General features: G+C 41.2%; 1 long non-coding RNA gene across 1 annotated transcript in view; it reads right to left on the bottom strand.

Annotated features, from left to right (window-relative positions):
- Positions 1-24,321, bottom strand: part of LOC140696120 (uncharacterized) — a 224,375-nt gene that overhangs the window by 34,586 nt on the left and 165,468 nt on the right. The gene's annotated exons all lie outside the window — the stretch shown is intronic.

Consider the following 24,321-nt stretch of genomic DNA (forward strand, 5'->3'; position numbering starts at 1 on the left):
TTCAGCTCACGCTTTGACTTTGAGCCAGTTTTGGCCCTGTCTCTGAATGATTTTTGAAATCTAGAGTATACCACTCTTTGATTACTGGCTGTGTCTCTTGGTTCAAGTTATAAAGAAAAATCTAGTTTAACCCAACCCATGTTTTGCCTCCTCTTTTATCGGCTATCTACCCTTGGTCTAATCATCTGGATCCAGTCACGTATAATGAATGGCTGATCCTCTAAATGTCCTGTTTTCCTTACTAGGAAAATAAGAACTAGAGGATTTCAGAGGGTTAACTCAGGGCCACACCGCTATTAAGTGATGGAGCTAGGACTTGACTCAGTATCTTAGGGAAAGTCTTCATAAAGGAGGGGATGGGCCTGAGTTGAATCTTGAGGGATGGGTAGCCTAACAATAGGCGATTGCCTTCTCATCAGGAAATGTCTTCTCCTGTCTTTGCTTATTTTTTATACATATAAAATCAGCCAAAATGTGGAGAAAGTGGTGTATAGTAGGATTTAAGCACCAGCCCCCATATTCCAACTTCTGAGAATATCTTCAGTTTATATCATCGGGGAGGGGGAATTAACACTTAATAAATGGAATCTGGTAGATGAAGATGTTAAAAACATTATAGCCACTTGGAAAGAAGGGGCTTAAAAGGTGGACTTTGATGATAAAAGTTTAGAAAACACTAATCTAGTCTAATTTTTTTCATTTCTCAGACTAGAAAGCTGAGATCCAGTATACCTAAGTCAAGGTAGATCACATTTTCAGTGAGCAGCAGAGTTAGATATGGAGTCCTGATCTCTTGGCCACACTCTGTGGGGTCTCTTTACACCCCACCGGCTTGTCTCAAATCCAGCTGGTGAATTGGGTCAGGAGGATCTTGGGAACTTAACATTGTTTGAACTAATGATTCTGATCACCAGTCTACAAGAAGCAATTTGGGGGCCAGACTCCTGAACACAGTGGTTTTTAATCTTGCTTGCACATATGGTCTACTTGGGGAAATTTAAAAAATCCCAATGTCCAGGTGATATCCCAGACCAATTAAATAGAATGCAGGAGGTGGGACACAGGCACCACTAGTTTTAAAATCTCCCCAGGGGATTCCAATGTGCTGCCCAGTAGTGAAGCACTGCTCTACCACTTTCCTCAGTAAAGACAGATGCAAAGGTTTTGATTAAGAATTACTTTAACCTCAGCCAGCCAAAGGGCAATTAGGAAGCACTTAAAATTAACTCAACTCCCACCAGAACAATGCCTTGTGCATAGAGATAATCAATAAATATTTGTAGCTGTCAGAATATGTGACACTTAAACATCAGCTTTGACTTAAATAAACCACCAAAAATAAGAGTTACCCTTTATTGAAATTTTAAGAGAATTTGGATTGGTGAGGCAGACTGAAGCCTGTTCTCTTGAACACAACCTTTGTGGAGAACAAAAAACCTCATTCACTCTGTGGGAGCTCAGAATTTGTTCCTGAAATCTACAAAGACCAGACAGGAACTAAATTTGGGTGATTCTCTCTCCCTTTCTATTCTTCAAATGGTCCCTTTTTAAAACAGAGGAGACATTTTAGCTAAGTGCCCCCCTTAATCCCAAAGAAACAGATGATGGATTCACTGTATCTCCCCATAAGAGGGGTCATGGTGAGCAGATGAAAGTCAATACTGAGAAGGCTTTGGGTGAAGAGGAATAGTTATTTTCTGTCTTCTCTGGGATTGGGGTCACAGGTAGAATGGAAAAAAAACCCTGAACTGGGCACCAGAAAGTCAAAACTTTCATTTTTTTCTTTGCTGTTAAATAGCTATGTGATCATAGAAGTAAAAAAAATCTCTCTGACATCAGCTTTCTCATTTACAAAAATGGTGATACCTCTTTATCTTCCAGAGTCGTGTGTGATAATTGAATTTGCCAGAATTGTGTAAAAATGCAAATGTTGTGTGACAAGAATAATATTTTCAAAATATGTAACCAATCTGGACCTTGGAAAGGTTGATATTCAACCTAGTATTCAAGAAAACAAAAAGTACACATCCCAACAGTCACTGGACAGAACTTAATGAGGAATGACCAGTGTTGGGCACTGCTCTGGGAACTAGAGACACAAGGGTGATTGAGAGAGACATGCTCCCTGACCTCAGTTGTTTACTGTACTATGAAATAAAGGCTATTACACAGCAGCAGTCAGCCTTCACTGGGTTATCTTGCAGTAACAACTCCCAGATCTCAGGTGGCCTACAACCACAACTGCTTTTTTTTTTCCATTTATGTTATATGATATTGGCCATGACTTTGCCCACATGTCTTTTCATTCTGAGATTCAGACTGAAAGAGAAGACGTTGTCATGGGATATGCTATTCTCATGACCAAGAAAAAGCAGTTGAGCTGGTGCAGATACCCCAAGGCTCATAAAGCTTCCATCAGACACAGTGTACATTATATTCCCTTCCACTGGCTACAGCAAGTCATGCAGCCACACTTGCCATCAATAGGGCAGACAATAATACTCCTCAAAATCCTGCAAGTTACGTGGCAGCAGGCAGGGATATAAAATCCTTATGCAGAAGCAATGAATAACTCAGAGGGATAATACAATCTGTCCCAGAGCAGACAGTGTGGCCATGTCAAGATGGTGTTGATAAGCAAACGTAAGGAAAGTTTAGGGTATCATGAGAGGCCAAAGGAGGGCCATCTAACTCTGATAGATTTGGGGATTCTGAGAAGGCTTTGCAGAACGAATAGGAATTAGCCAAGTAAATGAGGTTAAAGGAGGGAAAATATTTCAGGCAAGAAAGAAAAATGCATGAATAAAGGGTCCTGGGTATATCTGTATTCTGGAGTGTGGAATTGAAGGGTGGGGTAGGGATATCTAAGGCTGGAGGGTTTGAGGCCTTATAAATAGGATGCCCACATAATTTGTCTTCCACTGTATCTTCTCAATATAATCACTTTTAGAGCAGAAGGAGACACTGTTAATAAATACACTGGGGCAACAGGCATGAATCAGGACTATCTCAGGCAAACCAGGGAGAAGGCCATCTGACTGACAAGCCATGTTACAGCTTTATCCTATGAAGAAGACTTTGAAGGGTTTTAAGCAAGGAAGAGGCAGGAAGCTCATTCTGACTATAATGTGGAGGGTGGAACAGCAGGGGGAGGAACAGAGTCAAGGAGACCACAGATCCTACTAACGATTCACATGAGAGAAGATGGAGGGATGGACATATGTGCACACACATGTGCACAAACACACACATACAGACACTAGTGTTATCTGTTATATATAAAAGATGGGATCACTTCTGCCAAATGAAACATTCATGGCCTACAAAACTCTCATAAAGTCATGTGTTTGTTTCCAGAGTCATCAGGAACAAAAGAGACTAAAATTTTCAGGTCATAGTATACAGTCTAATATACATAATATACAGTATAAGAATATTTTGGTGGCTATGGGAGTCCTTCCAGTCACTAAACATGAGAGAAGGACTCAAAAACACTTACACATGACTTTTTTGTTCCAAAATATGGTTACTATGCACATCTATTAGAAGTACTATTGTGCTTTGTGCCCGAGACAGCTCAAAACTGGGGTGGGTTCCAGCTGTCTGGATTGGTAGCACTACTGATGCATGTCTGAGATCTGCTGGGTGTTTATGCTGAGAGCCCTAAAGTGAAAGGGATCAGCATTATTGTCTGGACCCTTTCAGCTGGAGCATCTTTAAGATGAACACACTTGCTTCTCTGTGGTTTGAGGTAACCAGCCAAGACTGGGGAGGATCAGGCTGTGAGGTTGAACTGCCTTCTGGGTGAAAACCTGGAGGTGAGTAGAAATTTCTAGGTGAGCAATTCTGAATACGGAGAATTAACTCTAAGAGTGGGCAGAATGGAGCACAGAAAAGGAATGATTTAAAGGCTCCAGGAGGCCTCCCCACTACCTAGATGCTGTCATTCTTTTCATGTCAGGCTTGGCTTCCTTTCTCTGTGTCTCTGGTTTTTGGTTTTTGTTTGTTTGGTTTTTGCTTGGTTTTTTTTTTTTTTTTGCACATTTTGTTTTTAACACATATTCCATTCTAGCAGCTATATACTGAGGTCTTTGAAATCAAAGTATAGCAAGAATATCCACCCATTCATGCCAAGTGTTGACTGACGGCAGCGATTCCCATTTTTAATAATCCTAGTCCCATCAAACACCACACTGTACATGGATGGCTTCTTTTGCTTGTTTTGCAGTTTTGTGGCTCTGTGTGACATGCCCACAACGCTACACTAGGCAGCTCTCCCCCTCGCCTCTGCAGTTCTGCCCCTTCTTTTCCTCCCTGGGCCTTCCCAGTCAGGCTTTGTAGCTGTTACAATCCCATGGAGCTTCCTAGTCCACATTTCCAGCCCCCTTCTACCAGCAGCTCCATTGCTGACCCTCTTGCCCCTTTTCCTTTCCTACCAGCCAAGCTAAGCAGTTCTCCAAATATTTCAAACCAAATGCTGTTGAACAGTAATAACAGCTCCCACTCTCTGACATCTTGCATTGTGACAGAATGAGCAATGAGCTCTTTGCCCGTAATGCTCATTCCATCCTCACCGCAGTCAAAGAGGTGGGTGTTTTTACTAGCTTTGTTCTATAGAACTGAAAACTGAGGTCAGGTACAAACCCATAAAGTGCAGAACTGGGTAACCAAAGCACCATTTTCAGTGCCTGACATGGAGAATGTGTGTAAGTTAGAATTCTGTATGGCTGCAAGTAATAGGAAGAAAACACAACTCCAAAGTTTTAAATAGAAGTGTACTTTTCTCACATGACAAGAAATCCAGAGGTAGTAGTTGCCCTGATTGGTTCATGAACAAAACAATGCAAGGACTGACATCTTCCAAGATAGCTGAACGGATCCAGTGACACATCTACTTCCAGAACTGGAAGGAAAAGTATTTCCTTCTTGAGTCCTTGTCTTTAGGGAAAGGGGACTATCCTCTCAAGTCTATCCCCCCAACCCTCCACCCTCAGCCTCTACCACCACCAGCAAACTTCCCTTACTTCTCAGTGGCTAGAACTGGGCAAAACCCCCCACCACCATAGATCATCTACTGTCCAGTGGCGAGATTTCCAGGACTGATTCAGATCAATAATAATTTGTTCCATGGAGTTGGGGTGGAGAACTACACTCTGTGAGCTTAAAGTATCTCTCCTCAGTAACTGAATAAACTGGGATTATGTTGCAGGGAAGAATAGGTGGAAATGGCTGTTGGAGAGACAATTTACAGCATCTGCCAACTCAATGGCTGTTAGTTCTCAACCTCCTTTAGAGCAGAGAGGAATCAATTCCAGGTGAACTCTCCATGTGAATTTTCACTATTGCCTCTGGATTCAGGTGGATGGCCCTATGGATGACATAAAGTAAATCTAAATCCTAGGTATGGTCAGTCAAATTTTCAGAAAACACACTTACAACTTGACTCCATTCAGCCGAATATTTGAGAGTGTCTCATTCAAAGGACATTCATATATCAACATATTTTAAGAACTCTAAGTACCTTGTGGGAGTCACTGCAAGTTGATTCTCTGGTCACATGAACCACCAAAGACTAAATATATTCCCCTGGCTCATTTTGATCTCTGATTATCTGATGTTTATTAAAGAACAATCGGTCATCTTGGCAGCCAATGGACTAGCCATCCTTTTTTGTGGTTTTCCTATCCAACAGTTATTTTCTTCTTCCTTGGGAGATAAAATGCTCAACAAAAAGATTCAATTTTCCAGCCTCTGTTTGAGACTAGCAGAATGTGGATGTGAATCTTGGACATACAGTAACCATGAAACAGCAAGCGTGAAGAAGAAACCAATACTAAGGGAAGCAAAGCAAAAAACTAGAAGGAAGCTGAGACACTGGTGACATCATATATCTGCTGAACAGGCCTGGACCGTCTACCCACAGAATTTCTAACAGCTGGGAAAACAATATATGTTAAAGTTGGGTGGGTGGGTTTGCGTTCCCCGCAGCCTGATACAATTGTAATTGATGTCCTTTCCAATTGTGTTACAGTTAAAATAATTGCCATGTGGACAAGGGTGAGATTTCAGAATACCTGGGATAAAGGAAAACTTGGACCTCATCCTAAGAAGTAATTTTCATTCAATATTAGTGCCTAGCCCACAGTGGAAGTGGTCAGCCCTAAATGACCTTTGGGGCTCATCCTTTCTTTATTGGTCCCTCTTCCTTAATAAAGAGATCATCACTGAAAGTCCCTTAGCTTAGCGTCTGACCTGTAGCAACACTCAGAAAATATATCAATTTATAAGTTATTTAAGTTATTTCAGTTTTGTTTTCACTGTCTTTAAAATAATGGCACTATTATTTTGAGGAATGGTCGGGGTGAACGGAAGTGATGTATGAAGCAGCTGGAATATTCAGTCATCAATTCAAGAAACATTAACAGAGCATCCACTACAGGCCAGGCACTGTTCTCGACACTTAGGATGTAGCAGCAAGCAGGGCAGAGTGGGACCCTGTTCTCATCCTAGTTTGGGATGCAGATCACAAACTACAAATGTATGAGCCAACCAGACTGTGTCCACTGGTGATTAGTGCTACTGAGAAACCAGAACAGGTGCTGGGATAGAGAGGTATGAGCAGGAGTTTATTTCAGTCCAGGTCAGGGAAAGCCTCAGGGAGGAGGTGACATCTTTCTTGAATGATAAGAGAGTCCAAAGGGAGGCACTGAACTTAGTAAATAGTCACTCTATTATTTATTTACATCATTTTCTCCCTTAAGCCTCAAAACAACTTTATCATATTAGTCCCATTTTACAAATTGGGAAAATTGAGGTCTGAGGATGTTAAGTAACCTGCTTGAGATTACAAGGTAAATAAGTGGCAAAGCCACCTACATTCCAAAAATCCTGAAGGGAGAGCCACTTAGCCACGACATTTTTGTGCTATTGCAAGTACAAGCATAAGAGAAAGAGTCTCTTGGGCTGGTGGGCCTCAGTGAAGGTCAGGATCAAGCCTCAGAAATAATGAGTCAGAGTAGCCAGGGCACAGGGGCCTGGCCTTCTAGGAACCTCTGATCCTTGGCTGCTCCATGAACAGGATAGGGAACTTGATGAGATTATAAGACATCGCCAAGATGGCCTGCGTTCCCAGAGACTCTGGAAGGATATGCCATCCATTCTATCCCAACTGCCAACCTCATGCTAAGAGAACTTCTGTCACATCAATGGTACAACAATTCTCGGAAGATTTAAAGACCAGTCCTGCCTCATAAGCAGTTAAAGAGGAAGAATAAATCTTGAGAAGGAAATCTTGATGTCATCACCCGACTTAAAACTCTAACAGTCCTTTCTTCATTCAACAAATATTTTTTGAGCACCTACTGTGTGCCAAATAGTGTTGGAAGAACAGTCAAGTTTTCTGTTTTCATTAAGCTTTCATCTAGAATAAGGGAAGGAGCCAAGAAATAAGAAACAAACAAGAGAAGCTTGGTAATAAAGTGCTGGGGGAGGGTGGCGGGGAATACAATTGGGAAATGAGAAGGACAGGGTGGGAGGGCTACACTGGAGTGGGAGGCAGGGAAGACATGGGCACTGAGGCTTGAGGGCGGAGAGGACGAGGAGCATTCCCAGCTCTGGGAATGTTCAGGCAAGGACTGTTCCACGGTCCTGCCCAACCTCAGCCCAGCCTAGGAAAGAGAAGCCTGTCCACATTCAAGGAACGTAAACAAGAGGCCAGCGGACACGGACAGTGTGAGCAAGGGTGGAAGGAGCGAGATGAAGTGGAAGAGAGAGAGCAAGGCCAGGTCATGTGGCCTCATTAGCCTCAGTGAAAAAGCAGAATTGACTCAGCACAACAAAAGCCATTGGGGTGCTGCCATGGGGAACACTCCCATGGGCTTGAAGAGTTTGGGGGACTCCAGACCCAACCTCCACTCACCCACAAGGGGCTGCTATGAATGCCTTGGCGTCCCCTTCTGCTGTGGTCTATGAGAGATCCCTGCTAAGATAATTGGCATCAGAATGAAGCTCTCCAGATGGCGTGGGGCTCCATCTTCTCACCCTGCATGGCCATCCATCACTGGGAGGTGACAAACACTCCAGGAGGCTTGAAGCCAAGTGAAAAATATCCCTGTATTTCTTGCTGCACTTCAGCATATATACATCAAGAAATAGCCTTTTCCTCACCAGCCTGTCCCACAGCCATCCTGAGCTCCTCTGGGGTAAAAGAGCGTATTTTTTTCATGCTAAACAGATAGAATACACTGAGTACTGATAAAGCAAGTCCTTGGTACAGCCCCATGGAGTCATTTGTCGAGAATATCTTTGGGTAGAAAATGCCGTGCTGAGGTTCTTTATCTCTTATCAGAAGTTATCCCAAGGATACTCTCAAGAACCCAGAAAGGACAGATATTTTAGTTCAAGCCCCATCTCTACTTAATTGCAGTATTTCTGTTTAAATAGATCAATAGCCAAGTTCAACCTCAGTGTACAACATGAACTATGACAATATCATTGCAATGCGAAGGGAGCTGCAATCTGTGGGTCAGATGAGCCACTCATATTAAACCCAGCAATGCAGACGAGAAGCTTTTGTTCTAATAAATGCTTATTTCAGTGTTAAAAGTGGGAAGGTCGCCCTCAGGCTCCACCCCCAGCTGATTGCTGGGCCGAAAAGGAGCAGAAAAACCCAGGCGAAGCCTTGAGCTCCTCAGAGCAGAAAGATGAACTGGCGAGGTGGAACCACAGCCATGGCTCTGGGGCAGTTTGTCCTCTTGAAGAGAAAAGAAGAGAGAAAAATGAACAACTCCTTTACAACCTATACATTATTTTGTTGTATTTCACGGTTATTTTTAAAATGCCTTTTCAATGAACCATCTTTGTGAGAAAGTGGAACCCCAGCAAGGTGGGATGGGACCAAATTGAATTGAGAAGAAATGTCAGTATCCTTACAAGAATATTGACTTTGTTGGAAGGTCCCAGAGACAAGGAGCCCTACCCAAAGAAGCAGCTGGCAGGGAAGAGGGCAGCACTCAGTCTCTGGTTCTCTGTCTGAAATTGTACCTTTAAAACTCTTTACTTTGGATTTTCACTTTGGGTCTGTTTTCTGGAGACATTTACTAAGATGCAAATGTTCTTGGGGAAGAGTAATCAACTTCCACCAACTACCAGGTTATTGATGAAGAATTTAGGCAGAAAATATGACTTTATACAGGAGCAGGCACTTGTGTGCACGTGTATATCTGTGTGTTCTTGCCTGTATCCTGGTCCATGTGTACATGTGTGTATCTGTATGCATGTGTGTACATGCAGGATTCTGTATGTGTGTCCATCTGTCCCTGTGTGAATGTGTGTGGATGTGGTTAGTATATGTGTATGTTCTGAGTAGCTCTGGACTAGGAGTCCAGATAATAGGGTTTTCTAATTGGAGCAAATTACATGCATTCTCTGGACTCAGTTTTCTCATCTCTAAAATCAGGAGATCGGTAAATGTATCACTATGCTGCTGTACACCAGAAATTAACACAACATTGTAAATTGACCATACTTCAATTAAAAAAAAACAGAGAACGTCTTTTAGGTCCCTCCGTGCCCAAGTGTTCTAGGATTGTGTAAAACTATGTAAAGAGAAACAGGAGGCCCAGATCCCAGCTCCACTCTTCCCAGTTTCATCCAAAGCTAGTCTTTCTTGGCATGTGTAATAAACTTTATTGTCTGATTAGAAACTAGATCATTACTTCCATCTCCCACCAATAATGAGCACAGATCATTCAATAATTGTGGGAGGAAATCTTCATGGAGACACTAACTTTTTTAAAGGCAGAGAGCAAAATGAATGACATCCTTCTATTAATTTTAATTTCTCTTCTGCACTTCCTGGAAGTTGATGAGTCTGTTTCTGAGAAGAGATGCAAAAATCTTCCCCCCTATTCTGTTGTATCCCTTCAGGAAAGAAATACTATGTCAGCGCTCCAGGCAGATCTGTGTAGGTGAAGGCTGCTAAACAAGTTCAGAACTGACTTATGTCTGAGGAAATGGGAAGGTGGAGTGAGGTGAAACTGTCACGGCTCCCTTCCCTACAACTTACCAAGAAAAGAATATTAGCAAAATCGCTTATCCAAGACTGGCCTTTGCTTCCATTTTATTTATCATACTACCTGTATGATTCCCAGGGCTACCATTCATTAACTAGATGATCTTGGGCAAATTTCTTAGCCTTTCAGTGCCTCAGTTTCTTCATACATGAAATGTGTTTAATAATTGTACCCACCTTATAGGATTGGTATAAAGTTTCAATGAGTTATTTTATATAAAGCCTTTAGAATTTTGGCTGGAATCTACTAAACATTATATACTTATTAGCTACAGTGTCTAATTTTGGCATTCAATATATGAGTATTTTCACACTAGCAAAAATACCATTGAAAAGGGTAGACCTGGGAACCAGGAGCCAGGGAATTCCAGGGATTCCTTCTCTCAGCTTTTACATCAATAAATTGTAAATCCATATTTGCATTCCTACACTCTTAACACCAGTTGGGGGCCAAGTGCCAGCAAATCTGGCAACAGTATGGTGTTTCCTGTGGTGTTTACAATAGATTTTTGTGGCCACAAGGCACACCCATTCCAGGGAGCTCACAGCAGCCTATGATCTTAATTGCCTCCTTCACATCACCGATCTGATAAAATACAGAAATGACAGTTCCCCACAGCTTTTGAGCAAATAATGCACTTAATTTTACTAGTATAGAAACAAGTCTTTTTAATGTCACACTTTGATTTTCGATAGCCAGTGAAAGCGCTTTCTTAGAGGATGAATCTGCTCTATGCTGAACAGGGCTGTCCTGGATGAGTAGCCTCCCTCCCATACTCACTGGGTGTGCCTCCAGTCCACTTGCCGGTCTCTTCTCCACCCACTCTTTATAACCAACATAATAGTTTCAGTAGCAGGATGAAAATACAGTTATAATATAGATGTGCCTAAACAGAACATTCTTTGTTTCTCTATGGATTCAGTATAGTTCTTGATAACAGGTTTCCATGTTCAGTTAAAAACTTAATCATCTACTAACTTGGTTCTCTTTGATTGTCCCTTAGGCAAGATAATAGATCTAATTCTCCTTTCTTTCCTTAAGAGTTTATCGCTACGGACTGTTGCCCTGACTTTGGAGTGAGGCATCTCATCCTGCTGCCCTCCTCAGCCCCCTCCGCCCTGACTGAGGAAAGCACGCCTCCTCCTGTTCCACCTTCCCTCCAATGTGAGTCTTTGCTTCTGGTTCTGATGTTCCCTGCTGATGCAATTTGCAGCCTGCTATCACAAACTGTCAACACAGGGGATTTCAAATCCCTGTCACAGGAAGAGAGGGAGTTGAATGAGATCAGCTCCATGGATTCCCCCACCTATGACTTGGCCCTTTAAAGCTGCTGGTCTTCTAAGGCTCAGCCAAGTCCAGCATCAGGTGTGCAGGTCAGAGGGCTCACCGCCCAGCCCAGGACATGGGAAACCTCAACCTGCACTCAATCACCATCAAGACTGAGTATGTCACTCTCAAACCTCAGCTGCCTTCCAAGGTCATCTCCACTAGTCCTGGGAACTTTTTGGATGTTCTCCAGGCCCCAGAATTGAGAGAGCCCAGGAGTGGGGAGCAGGGTAGATAGAAGAGTGAGGGTACATCTCTATCTCAGGACATATCACACCCTCTTTGCCCAAATCCACCAGGCACTCAATTCCATTTTAAGGCTTGTGTGGAGCCAGCTGGGCCCTGCAGGATGCAACTGTAAGCAACTATTCTTTCCTCACGACGGCCCCTTCTGCCGGTTCTGTAAGGGTTTTTTTCCCCCTCCCACCTCCTTAGATGAGAAACAGGCAGGTCCATGACTTAGCTGGTCCCTCTTGGCTAATAAATCCTCTGGTCATCTTAGTCCTCAAAAAGTCTTAGATCAGTAATGAATGTGTCTCACTTGAGCTAATAATCAAGACTCTGAACTCTATTTCAGGTTACTTTCTTTTCTCCTGAAGCTGGATCTCACTGCAAGGGGAAGCCTGTGGTGGCAGAGGGGACTGAGGGCTACCTGGTCCAGGCTATTTCCCCACCCTATCCAATCTTGTGGTCTCAGTTTCTGACTCCTTGTAGGAAAGAGAGCATGAAAGATGTTACTTGACTGGCTTCTATATGGTGTTGGTTCATCCAACTGGCACAGATGGTTAAAGCTAAGTCTTTCTTTTGAGTGGCCCCCATTCCCATCTTCCATGTCACTGCCTTATCTGTGTCAGGTCACTTTCAGTGCCCCCTGCTGTCCCTGCACACTGCTTGTCCAACCAAGGTATCCTCACCTCTACAGAGGGTCTTCTTGGATAGTGTTATGGGTTGAAATGTGTACCCTTCCAAAAAAAGATATGTTGAAGTCCTAACCTCCAGTACTCAGAATTTGCCAATGTTTAAAAATAGGGCCCTTACAGATGTAATCAAGTTAAGATGGGGTCATACTGGATTGCGTGGGCCCTAAATCCGATCTGTGTCCTAATAAGAAAAGGGAAATTTGGATAATGACACACAGAGGGAGAACACCATATGACCACAGCAGAGATTGAAGTTTTGCTGCCACAAACCAAGAAACTCCAAGGACTGAGGGTAATCACCAGAAGCTAGAGACCAGATTCTGCCTCTGAGTTCCCAAAAAGGAGCCAGTCCTGCTGCCACCTTAACTTTGGAATTCTAGCCTCCAGAACTGTGAAGAATAAGCATCTGTTGTTTTAAGCTCCCTGGTTTGTGGTGTTCTGTTGTTTCCCTAGGAAACAAATACTGCAAATTCTCCCTAGACCGAGCTCCTTCTGTGCAGTGATTATACTTTCCTCATTGTGCTTCCCACAGCCCCGTCCAGCGTGGTGTCTGGAACACAGATACTGCAACATTTCTTTAAATGCCGAATGAATGAATGAGATCTACATGATTGGAGAAAACGCTCAGATATTTGGCGATGACCGGATGGCAACTCAAACAGTTTGCTTTTCACTTTGCCAATTTGGTTTCATCCAAAAGAGCCATTCAGTTATAAAACTCTTTTCAAGTCAAGAAAAAAATGCATTACTTATATAATTAAAATAAACCCTTGTTAATTAAGCTTACTGTTAGTTAAATTATCTAATAATCCAATTATTTTTTTTAGTTCCTTATATGCTGCTCCTATTTAAAGAAATCTCTCCTCTAAAAGAAGTGATACATAATATGTAAGTTCTTTAGAAAACTAAAAATAGAGTTACCATATGATCCAGCAATCCCACTCCTGGGCATAGATCTGGATCTAATTAGATCTAGATCTAATTCAAAAAGATACATGCACCCCAATGTTCATAGCAGCAGTATATACAATAGCCAAGACATGGAAGCAACCTAAATGTCCATCAATAGATGAATGGATAAAGAAATTGTGGTATATATATACAATGAAATACTACTTATCCATGAAAATGAATGGAATAATGCCATTTGCAGCAATATGGATTTGGACTTCGAGATTATTATACAAGTGAAGTAAGTCAGACAGAGAAAGACAAATATATCACTTATATACGGAATCTAAAAAAATGACATGAATAAACTCATTTACAAAACAGAAAGAGACTCAAAGACAACAAACTTATGGTTACCACAGAGAAGGGGAGAAGGATAAATTAGGAGTTTTGGATTTACAGATACTAACTACTATATATAAAATAGATAAACAGCAAGGTCTTACTGTATTGCACAGGGAACTATACTGAATGGCTTGTAACCTGTAATCACTATGCTGTACACCAGAAACTAATACAACATTGTAAATCAACTATACTTCAATTTTTTATATTTTTTTAATTTTCAGTAAAAAAAATAAGTGATACATAAAATTATCATTCATCGAATTTTGAATGCCTTTCTAAAAAGAGATGTTATGGTGTCACTAGTAGCTAGTAAAGTAGTGCTAATTCATAGAACTGCTATGAATCGCCTTCTTCCTCTTTCTTTTGTTTTTTAAAATTATTTTCAAACTAAGGCAACCTTGCAGATTGCTAGCAGTCTGAAAGCCTTGCTTGGCTGACTCTTCCAGGAAACTCACACATCTAAGCAAAATGATCATTCCCACCCCCCTGGTAACCATACTGTCCCAAAGATGGATGTGGCAGGGCTCCTTCTCTCTTTCTGGTTCCTTTGACCTCTTTTCTTGCTTCCCTCCATGGTAAACATGTTTACGTTATCAGATGCAAGAACACTGAAATCATGTGAGCCCATCATAGCAACACAGGATCAGAAAAGAAGGAGAGGAACTGAAGTCTGACTTTTTTGCTGAAATTCATCTCTATCCAGCTTGGTAGGCTGAAAAGAGCAGGACAGACAAACCAAGTGGACATATCTTCAGCCCTTTCCTCACCAGATTTCTCAAATAATGCGATTATAAATTATTAACTCCAAAGACAAAAGCTTCAACTGCTCAGAGACTTTCAAGACCCTGGGCAATCTGTCCACAGTCAGTCAACACGTAATGCAGGGAGAAAGCATCACTGTGATATCACAGAGCTAACAGGAGAGAAGATGCAAACAAACTGAGGACGGGATTTGATTGGTAGGGGAGGAAAAGGCTTGGTGGATTTTAGCTTCTCCACCAGGAGGGTGGGTCACTGATGTAACATACTTTTAATTAAGGAAGTTGGAGAGGCTTCTTTATCACATGGGTAAACAATTTCTTAGAGTAATATAGAAGTTGTCAATGATTCTTTTATGTTCAAAAACCCCTATATTGTGCTGTAGGTCAATGAGAAGCTGTGGAAGGTGAGATCTGTTCAATACTCATGGCCTAAGGTCTGCAGAAATTTCCATAATATAAAGAAGGATTCTACAGGGACAAGAATGCTAAACTGCAGATTTTTTTTTCTCCTGGCTATCTCTGCTCCTTTGCCTCATCTTCCATAAACACTGCAAACAACACAGATTGCTAAATTGCCTTCTTTAAAATAAACCCAGGAATTAAAATTAAAACTTTGGCCAATCAATCAAGCTTAATAATAATTAAAAAAAAAACCCGTATCATCCCAAGCATGCACCAAACAGTATGGGGGAAAAATTGTGTGGATAGAATGAGAATTTAAAATGAAATTACAGAAGAGACAGCTGTTTATTTGATTACCTCCTATCTTGGCATCTTGGACTTCAGCTCTATAAATGTCTGGTAGGCTATCGGGTCCTTTTACCCACTGCCAAGATTTCTCTTTGCCCTGTATTTATTTTTTGTCTCCACTGTGTTCCAAACCAATTGTTGTTGGGGCTCTAATGGGGTCAAATAAATATTCTAAGAAGAATCATATTTTCTTAGTTTTCTTTCAAATCATGGCTGCACATCCAGGTCTTTAGCATCCTGGGCCCATCAAAAGAACATGCTGTTCTTAGTTTAAAAGAAAAAAGACAAAAGCATAATAGGAAATTCTACTCAATTTCATATCTGATCAAGATCAGCTCAAAATGAAGAATTCAGACACAAAAGCAACAGATTCCATTCAGCTAAGTTTGATCAAGTACAGCATTTGGTGGGGGGGGGGGGAGAATCTCTTCCTGCATCTACCCCTACTGATGGTGATTTATCCCTTTCTTGAAGGAGGACCAGGCTGCTAGACAGTCTGTGTAGCTCCAGGGGAGGGCCTGACATGTTTCTGTAGCTATGACTGAGGGCACTGGAGGTCCTATGCTGGCAATGCTGATTTGGGGGGACATTTATCTTTTTTTTTCTGCCAAGTGCTTCATACATGTAGGGACTTCCCTGCCTTTTGAGTTTCAGAGACAGGAAGAACCCATCCCAACTCTAAAAGTAGAAACTACCATTTCTTTGCTTTTCTAGCCTCACTTGCAGAGAGGGTGTGAGATCATGAGCTAGCCACCAAGAGTCAGACTCAAGCATACCAAACAGAATCAGAAGCCAAAGATGCAGAGAAGAGAGCACTGCATGAATCCTTTCCCCGGTGGCAATGGTGGTTGATGGTTGCAGGGTCACCATGGTCTAGGATGAAGTGGCCTGAGCCTTACGTGCCATCGTCTTGTGCTTGGTGGGTGCAGCTATGCTTATTCCTATCAGGCTTGCTCTGTGGCAAGATGGTGGCTGTTGTCTCTGGCTACTTAACTGTGTTTCTCCAGCCCTTATGGTGATGTGTAAAGTACTCCATACCCTTTTCATATATGCCTCACTGCTGCAATCAGCTAGAGTTCTGTTGCTTGCAACTATGAGCACTGATGTTCATAAATAAATATCAGCACTTCCTTTGCTCTAACTGCTGTGTAGAGTATGGAAAATTTTTCATTTATATCCCCTAAGGGAATGTTGTTACTGAATGCTGATTGCGTCTCTTTAGTCTAAATTAATTAAATGACACAGTATCCATTGTAGAAAACAAAGAAAGATCATTTTACACAGTATACTGTAAATAGTGATTATAATGTGTGATCTTTCCAGAGAAATAGTAAGAAACAATGTGTTCATTCAGACAGCTCCTGTCGGAAATTGCAAGGCTGTCCTCTACGTTGTAATCCCTTTCCTCCTGAGCTCTAATGCAGCAAACTCTGCAGTGATTTAATAAGAAAGTGACAGCAGTAAAATCCAACGTGAGGATAAGAGTTGGAAATAAAGTGAGTGTACAAATCCTGCTAGTCTATGGAAAACATGTGGGAGGTACAAGCATTTTTCCACAAAAGATAATGAAGACGTGTATTCACGTGGCACCAAGCTATTGTCTCTGATTTATGGACCAAGTAAGGCTATTTTCTATGCTCAGTTCCCGCCTTGGGTCCAATCAAAAGGCAGAGACCTAGGATGCAGAGTGAGCTTGTTTTCAATGCAGTCCCATGCACTGAGACTCTGCTTTTCCTTAAAGCTGACTTGGGGAGAGGCTGTTCCTAAGGCTGACGAAACCCTCTGACCACGCTGCCATACAGAGAGCACCTTCCTCTCATCAAGCACCCTCTGCACTATTTTCATAGCATCTTGCTCACTTGTAACATTTGACTGAATGCTAGTCAGCATCTGTAGGCTCCTTGACTGTGGTCCTGTCTCTTCTACCTGTTGGTCTTCATCCGGAGCACAGCTGATCCTTAATACGCATTTATTGATTGACAAGTCAGAAGAACTCATGGATACATATTCAGAATGGAGCTGAACTTTGGTGAAAAAGACATAATGAAATAAATATCCTAGCCACATAAGGAGATTTGGATTTAGAATCATGCCAAAGGAGAAGATGCCAGCGAGGGTGTTGAGCGTGTGGGCACATACGCGGGTTCTGGGGGAAGACAGGGAGGATAGGGACTTTTGTCCTCTTCCTAAGAAAAGCTGAAGCCAGGTTTTCGGCAATTAGTTAAGTTAGCTGTTGGTTAGTTCGTTAGTTAGTTAGGTTTGATTTACTCTCTCACACAAAGCCGCAGAGCACCAGAGCTAATGCTGTCATCAGCACCTTCTATCAGCTGGCATCAATGAGCTGAGGACATGAGAAGTGGCTTTTCAACACTAGTCTACATTTATCAAATATCTATGAAGCTCCAAGCCCTACAGAATATATTAATTTATTTAATCCTAACAACCTAATGTTGTAGGTTTTCTTTTCATCCCACTTTACAGATACGAAAACTGAGGCTCAGAGATGTCAGCCTCTGCCTAAAGCCCATGGGTAGGAGGTAGCAGCGATGGAACACAGGTCACAGGCCTTCTTAAATCATTTCTTCAACTTTGTTAAATATCTCATTAAATTCCTCTTAGAATACAAAAATGAGTTATTGTGAAAGAATGATGAGAGCTTTTACTCCCTCGTGGACTTGTAATAATTTTCCATACTGGGATAAGAAGGCTTTAATGACTGGGAACTGTGTGAGGGCTAGACAGCTCAAAATACATGGGAACGAATCCAGCTATTTCAGTGTGAAAATCCTGAGGATGGTTCAGTCCTCTCTGCTCTCTTCCCAGAGAACATTCATCCTCTGAGCAGGTACTGCCTGTCTCAGCTTCATCCCAGTCTCGATAACTCTTAAATATCCATCTCCAAGCCTTTTCTGCCCTGTTTCCTTGTGTTCCAACCCTCTGGCTGCCACTCCTGCATTCACTTGGACCCTCTCCAGCCTGTGCCTTGAAAATGGCTTCCCGAGGGAAAGAGCATTTGATGGCTTCATCCTAGAACTCGTTCCTACTCTGGATCACCCCGACTCCATCTTTTGGGGAGCTGGTGGTATCTTTTGTTTAACATCATTCTGAGAAACAGCTGAGTTCCCCAAACCCAGCTTGATCCTAATATGCAGAAAACATCAGAGTAGGTTCTGAACAGGTACAGCAGAGAAAAAAATACAATCGTTATCCAGGTAGTCTCTGGGAAACCCAGCTGGAAAACTATTTAGGATCAATTTTTGTGTGTGGAATAACCTAGTTAATCCTAAAATCTGAAAGAACAGAAAGACTGTTTATTATTTATTTTAAAATAGTTATTTGCACCTACATGTACCAGGTAATTTACACCAGCTATCTTATTTGAGCCTCACAACTTCCCTAGGAGGTATTATTATTTTTATTCCCATATTTATGGATGAAGAAAATCAGGCTCAGAGGGATTTTGTGCTCAAGTGCACCCAGCAGTGAGTGGTAGTGTCAGGACTGGACCCTGGTATGACCCCCCAAAGCCATGCACGCTCCTCCCCTTATTACTGTCGCTGCCATAGTCCCACTTCATCTACTCCACCAGAGAAGAGCATTCACATTTGCCTTACAAAAGTCAAGTCAATATCCATGTAAGATTTATCACCTGAAAATTGATTATTAAACACATTCATCTCTTCCTACTTGATCTCATACCGGCATGAGCTACACTTAACTTGACAATAAGCAAACCTCTTTTCACCCCACTAATGTGTCCCAAGGTTCAAGCTCTGGCATCTCCATATAAGTGGGGAGAATTGAAGGGGTGACACAGGACAGGTCACAGGACGTCTGGACAGAGTCGCACTGAATTACTGGCTTTACTTGGTATTTGTAAATTTACATTATAAATGGGGAGTTGATTTGCCTGAATCTGGCTGATATGGTGCAATGGGATGTTTTCAATTCTGTAGACAGTCCCAGTCTTTGAGTTAGGAGGCTAAGCTACATATGTCTTTCAAAGGAACAACGAGATTCTAAAAACAGCAACATCTGCTTACAGAAAGAAATAAAACAAATAAATAAAACCTTCTGAACTCTTTTTTTGGCTTAAAAATGACAAAACAATAAAACCAATAGTCAATAAAATCAATATCTGAGTTACATATTGGAAGGACTGCTGGAAGATTTTTAAACAATTTAATGAAGTGCAAAACTTGCTGAAGACAGATGATAAAACTGCATCATGGTTCTCTAAATCTCCTCCTCCTCTAACAAATACATGTGGTCACATTTAAGAAATCAAAGAGCACCTTTTAACGAACATTTAAATCTTTCTCCTTTCAGTGTTCCTTACGCCACTTCACCAATTTTCTAAAATTCTAACATTTTAGGCATGTGGAGGCAGTAATTATTCCAGAAAGTTGATAACCCTGATGTTGATGAAGTCAATATGTAATAAGAATTAAAACATACTAGCTCATAAATACTATCAAATTTATTGGGTTTCCAGGAACTGTGCTTACATAATGAGTTCTGTGCCCAGGCTTAATTGGTCAACATTAATTTCAACTTTTCCATTTATTCCCTCTTCCAAATGATGTTTTCCATAATCTGTTTGCAGTATGCAAGAACTCCTCCCTAAGATCTCAAGCATCTCTTTTTTTCCATTGCTTTGTAAAGTTTGTATGGAAAAAGAATTAGAGCAAACATATGCAATATTTCTTTGACTGAAATCAATGAGAATAAGGATATAGCTATATGTGAGCGAAGTACAAGCATTACGTATGCAGTATACACCCTCATGCTCTGTATCCACATGGTCAAACTTCTTTCTGTGTTTCAGCACATTTCATAACATTTATGAAAGGTCTCTGTAAGATAATATATCTTTCCAGTTTATGGTTTTATAATTGTAAATATTGCAAAGCAATGTTTAACAAAAGCAGACCTTTTCAAATGAAAAGGAAAGTCATTCATAATTCCACTTCCCAACAAATCATGCTTTCATTTTTCCTTTTCCCTTCCATCTCTGTCCATGTACATATGTAGTATTTTCCTTAGTTGTAATTCTTCTCTAAGGCAAATCTTGCCAATTCATGTATTATGTAACATTGTGACATATTTTTACACATAATACTGGGCTGTTCATAATCAAATTAACCTTGCCCATTGCAACCTGAATACTTTGAGAGGCAGTTATTTTAATTGCTCCCAAAGGTTGTCATTGCTCAACAATTTTTGAGCTTCCACTTTGTAAACTACTTTCGAACTTGCTGTTACGCTTTTGATCTATCTCAGGTGTGATAAATCTTTGTATTCTGAAGGTGGGTTTGATTTTTGGACTTAAATTTTGTCAAGTCAAGTTTGATAGATAATGTTGAAGTTAGTTAGAAAAACAAGTTGAAGTAAAAAGCAATGCAGCTAGTGAGTAATATCTTGAGACACTGAGTTTTCTTACGTGACACATAGATTGGCTTCAAAGATCATTTCCAAAGAGAAGTTCAAAAGAAATGGCAGAATCAGTGCAACAATGGTGGCTTCTCACAGAACCACCCGGAAGGGTACAATGCTTATTTGGAAATCCTAACCCTTGCGTGTGATTTGTAAAAGCAGTTCTATTAATTCATAACTTGACACCCCAGCCCTCATGCCGCTGATGGCTGCCTCATGTCTGGCTCTGAAGGAACAGCTGCCTCTGAAATTCTGGGGTCCCAGTAGTACATACACCTCAAACCTCTCAGGTGTAAAGCTCAAACATCTGCTGTTAGAGAAACCAGAATCTCCCCAGATTAGCTACACTCAGCGAGAGCATTCAAAGGGTCATCTCTGACATTCTTTGCAACTCATCTTAGTCTTGGAGGGTCTGTTTATCTGTAGGTGAGAGCATGGTAGTTCGTGCATAGAACCTCAGTGTGTGAGAATCAAAAGACTAGATTCTAGTCTTAGCCCTAAACCAGCTGGCCTTTGGGATGTCATTTCTCCTCTCTCGCTGCTGAGCTGGTGATTCTCCACTGATCTCCCCCTAGCTTTGTCCTCTGGCCTGCTGTGGTCCCTGGGAGCTGACCTTTGTGGTGTGTTTCTTACCCTCTGGCTTCTCATTAGGTTTGGCAAAAAAGAATTACCTGTAGATCAAAGGGTGCGAGGAATGAGGTTGGGGTATTGATCCTATAATTTCCCCTCTCTCAATCTCTCTCTTTCCCCACCTCCCTCCTTCCCTCAGGGGCAGTGGTTTGCCAGTGGCTGTGTTCCCCTATGGTTGCTGCTCCCATTAGGTGACCTCCATCCACATCTGCTCTTGCCAGTTTCTGGTAACAGCTCTCTTTTGCCCCTTAAGCTAAGGAGTAGTTAAAGCCTTCTCTTGTTGTTAGTCCCAGAGAGCTTCAACATCCCTAACTCTGCCTAGACCTCTGAAACACTTCCGTCAAAAAATTCCCTTTAATTAAACCGCCCTGATGTACCTTCTACACCCTGTGGGAGCCCTGGCTGATGAGGTCGTCGAATATATATAATGAAAGATTCAGACATGCTGAACTTTAAGGTCCCGTTAAGCCCTTCTGTTCGCTGGCCATACTGTTTGCTGCTTGAAGCAGGGTAATTTTACAACCACAGACTTGCTCGAAGAACAGTCACCCGCTTTTCTAAGGAGGCCTTGCTTTCGATTTTATTATTTTTAAACTCAACCTAAGATGGTTGTAATAGTCAGTAGTCATCATCCATTATAGGAAACCACTTATTCAAAATATTTGGCTTAGAGTTGGCAAATAGACCCCAAAGCAAGTTCTTTCTATCCACGTCTTATTTAAGAATCTCTAAAAGCCTATAATTAATTAGGCCACTTCTTCTTTTGCCTGATTCATGAAGTCCACCTTGCCCCAGTCATGCCCCTGCTGACCTGTCTGCAAGTTTGTCAGTCTGTCTTGCTGGACCCCATCCATCTGGCCTATCTAATTGTAACCACTGGGATGTAACTAGACACCAACGGCATTCTCCTTTTTGAGTAATCACATCAATGAGTTATATTAGCTGTCATATTAAAGTAGCTCTCTGCTAACCTCTGGTAATATGAGATCATAGTCACCATTAGCCTTTTTTTTTCAGTTGAGTAACACCATCTCCCTAGTGTTTTTGCCTTCTTTATCCAAACGGATAAAATCCAAGAAAAAGAACAGAAAAATAAAGGAGTTCGGAAATGAGTCAATATTTCATTTCTGTGGGTAATATTTTTTCCTCAAAATACAAAAACAAATATGTTAAGCAGAGATCTCATGGAGCACCCACAATGGTCAATTCCTGGGAGAGTAATCACACCTTTTCTTAGGAAGTAAGGATGGGGCTTTGGGAACATCAAACTTAACTTGGAAATAATCAAACTTAACTTGGAAATAACTGGGGTGGGGAAAAACAGATGTGATCATTCCATCAATTTTACCATCTTTGCCCCTTCTCCAAAAATATTAGACCAAAATTAAAATAAATATTAGCAGTTTACTTAACTGCCATATTTTATTACTCAACCATGATGAAAAAGTAAGTGGTTTCCAGTTTTTCATCTCTTGAAACATGGATTCAAAGTCGTTTTAGTGGATTTTGAAGGCATGTTTACAAAAATGCCTGGGATCTCATTTTTTCCTATTTAAAATGGATCAAATATACTTTGTTTTCAATGTCTTGTGACTCCAATATAGTTCTCAATGAATCTGATTTGAAAATAACAAACACTGATTTCATAAGCTGATGTCACCTGTCATAAATTCAATTCTCAAACCTTGTTAAACTCAGACTTGCTATTTGGCATTGTCATTGCCCCGGCCATCTTTCTGCACTTGTCCTGAAGGCAGGAAGATGGGAAACAGGAAAGTCAAACTGATAGGAAGTGAGAAGAACTTGAGAGGACTTTGGTGTACACAATTTAAAGTAGCAGTCCTCTGTCTACATGCACAGTCACTTTCCCTCCCTGTGTGGCTCCAGCTGTGGAGAAAGACGGGTTAACCACACGCTTAAGGAGGGGAAACAACAGAAGCATTCAGTGCAGTAAAAATGCGTCTAATCAAAAGTTATAAATTTTGGTAATTCTTCTCTTCCTTTTCTTTCCCTTTCTTTTTCTTTCTTTCCGTCCTCCCTCCCCACCCTTTCCCTCTCCCCTTTCTTCCTCCCATCCATTTACATTCAGTAAAGTGGCCAGTGCCAGAACAATAAAAAAACAACAGTTATATAAACAGGAACATTGAGATAGACTTGGGCTTCTTAAAAACTTATTAATCAGATTCCAATCATAGCATCTTGGGTATTATGCCTCATTTGAATGTTGAGGAAAGGGTGACTCTATGTTTGGCGTGACCTGCTTATGTCCCTTTAATACAAATACCCAGATTGAATTTCCGCTCTCTTGGCAGACCACTTCTGCTGCTTTTAGCAGCAGCTGCTGCTCCTACCACTGCTACAATTTGCTACTGCCACCCCTGCTCTGCCGTTCTTGGTGGAAAGTCAGTTTGGTCAATTGCCAACTCCAGAGATGACTTTTATAGTAATAGGATGCCCAAGGCCACGAAATTACACACAGGATCGTCAACTTCTGTCTAAACTGAACAACTGTGATAACTACTGTAAAATAAAGCCTTTATAATTAAATGCTTAAAAAACAGAGCCAAGCAAAGAATGAGAAGAGGCAGGAAATCTCCTTAATGAATGAAATTCTAGTCACTTAATGTAGTTTTCTTACTTCCAGCAATCTATTTGTTATAAACAAGACATGGAAGTAATTCCTATTTTAGTCTTTTTCTATTTGAAAATATCTTTCTAGCCATGTGCTTGAATACACTAAGCCGTGGTTTAAACTCCTACTTTTAACCCAAATAGGATTTAGTGACATTGTAATGCCTACATTCATGGCATCACAGAACTTCAAGGAGTCTGAAGTAGTCATTTGGTTCAAGAAAATGGGACCTTCCAGAATAGAACTTTACTAGTCTCTCCTTGAAACTCTCCAAGATTTCAGATTCCATAACCTCTCTCAGTGATCTGTTTCAACATCACATGATCCTGGGACACAGTGCATCTGCTCTAATTTAAAGAGGGATCCATTTACTCTGAGAAAGAGAAGACAATGACCACATCGTATCTTGTCTTCTCCTTTTCTCCTAAATGAAAATGACTGATGAGATGGTCTACAAATCCTCCACTTCAAAGATTCAGATTCCCTTGCATTGA

This window comes from Vicugna pacos, chromosome 1 (genome assembly GCF_048564905.1).
Source record: "Vicugna pacos chromosome 1, VicPac4, whole genome shotgun sequence".
NCBI lineage: Eukaryota > Metazoa > Chordata > Mammalia > Artiodactyla > Camelidae > Vicugna > Vicugna pacos.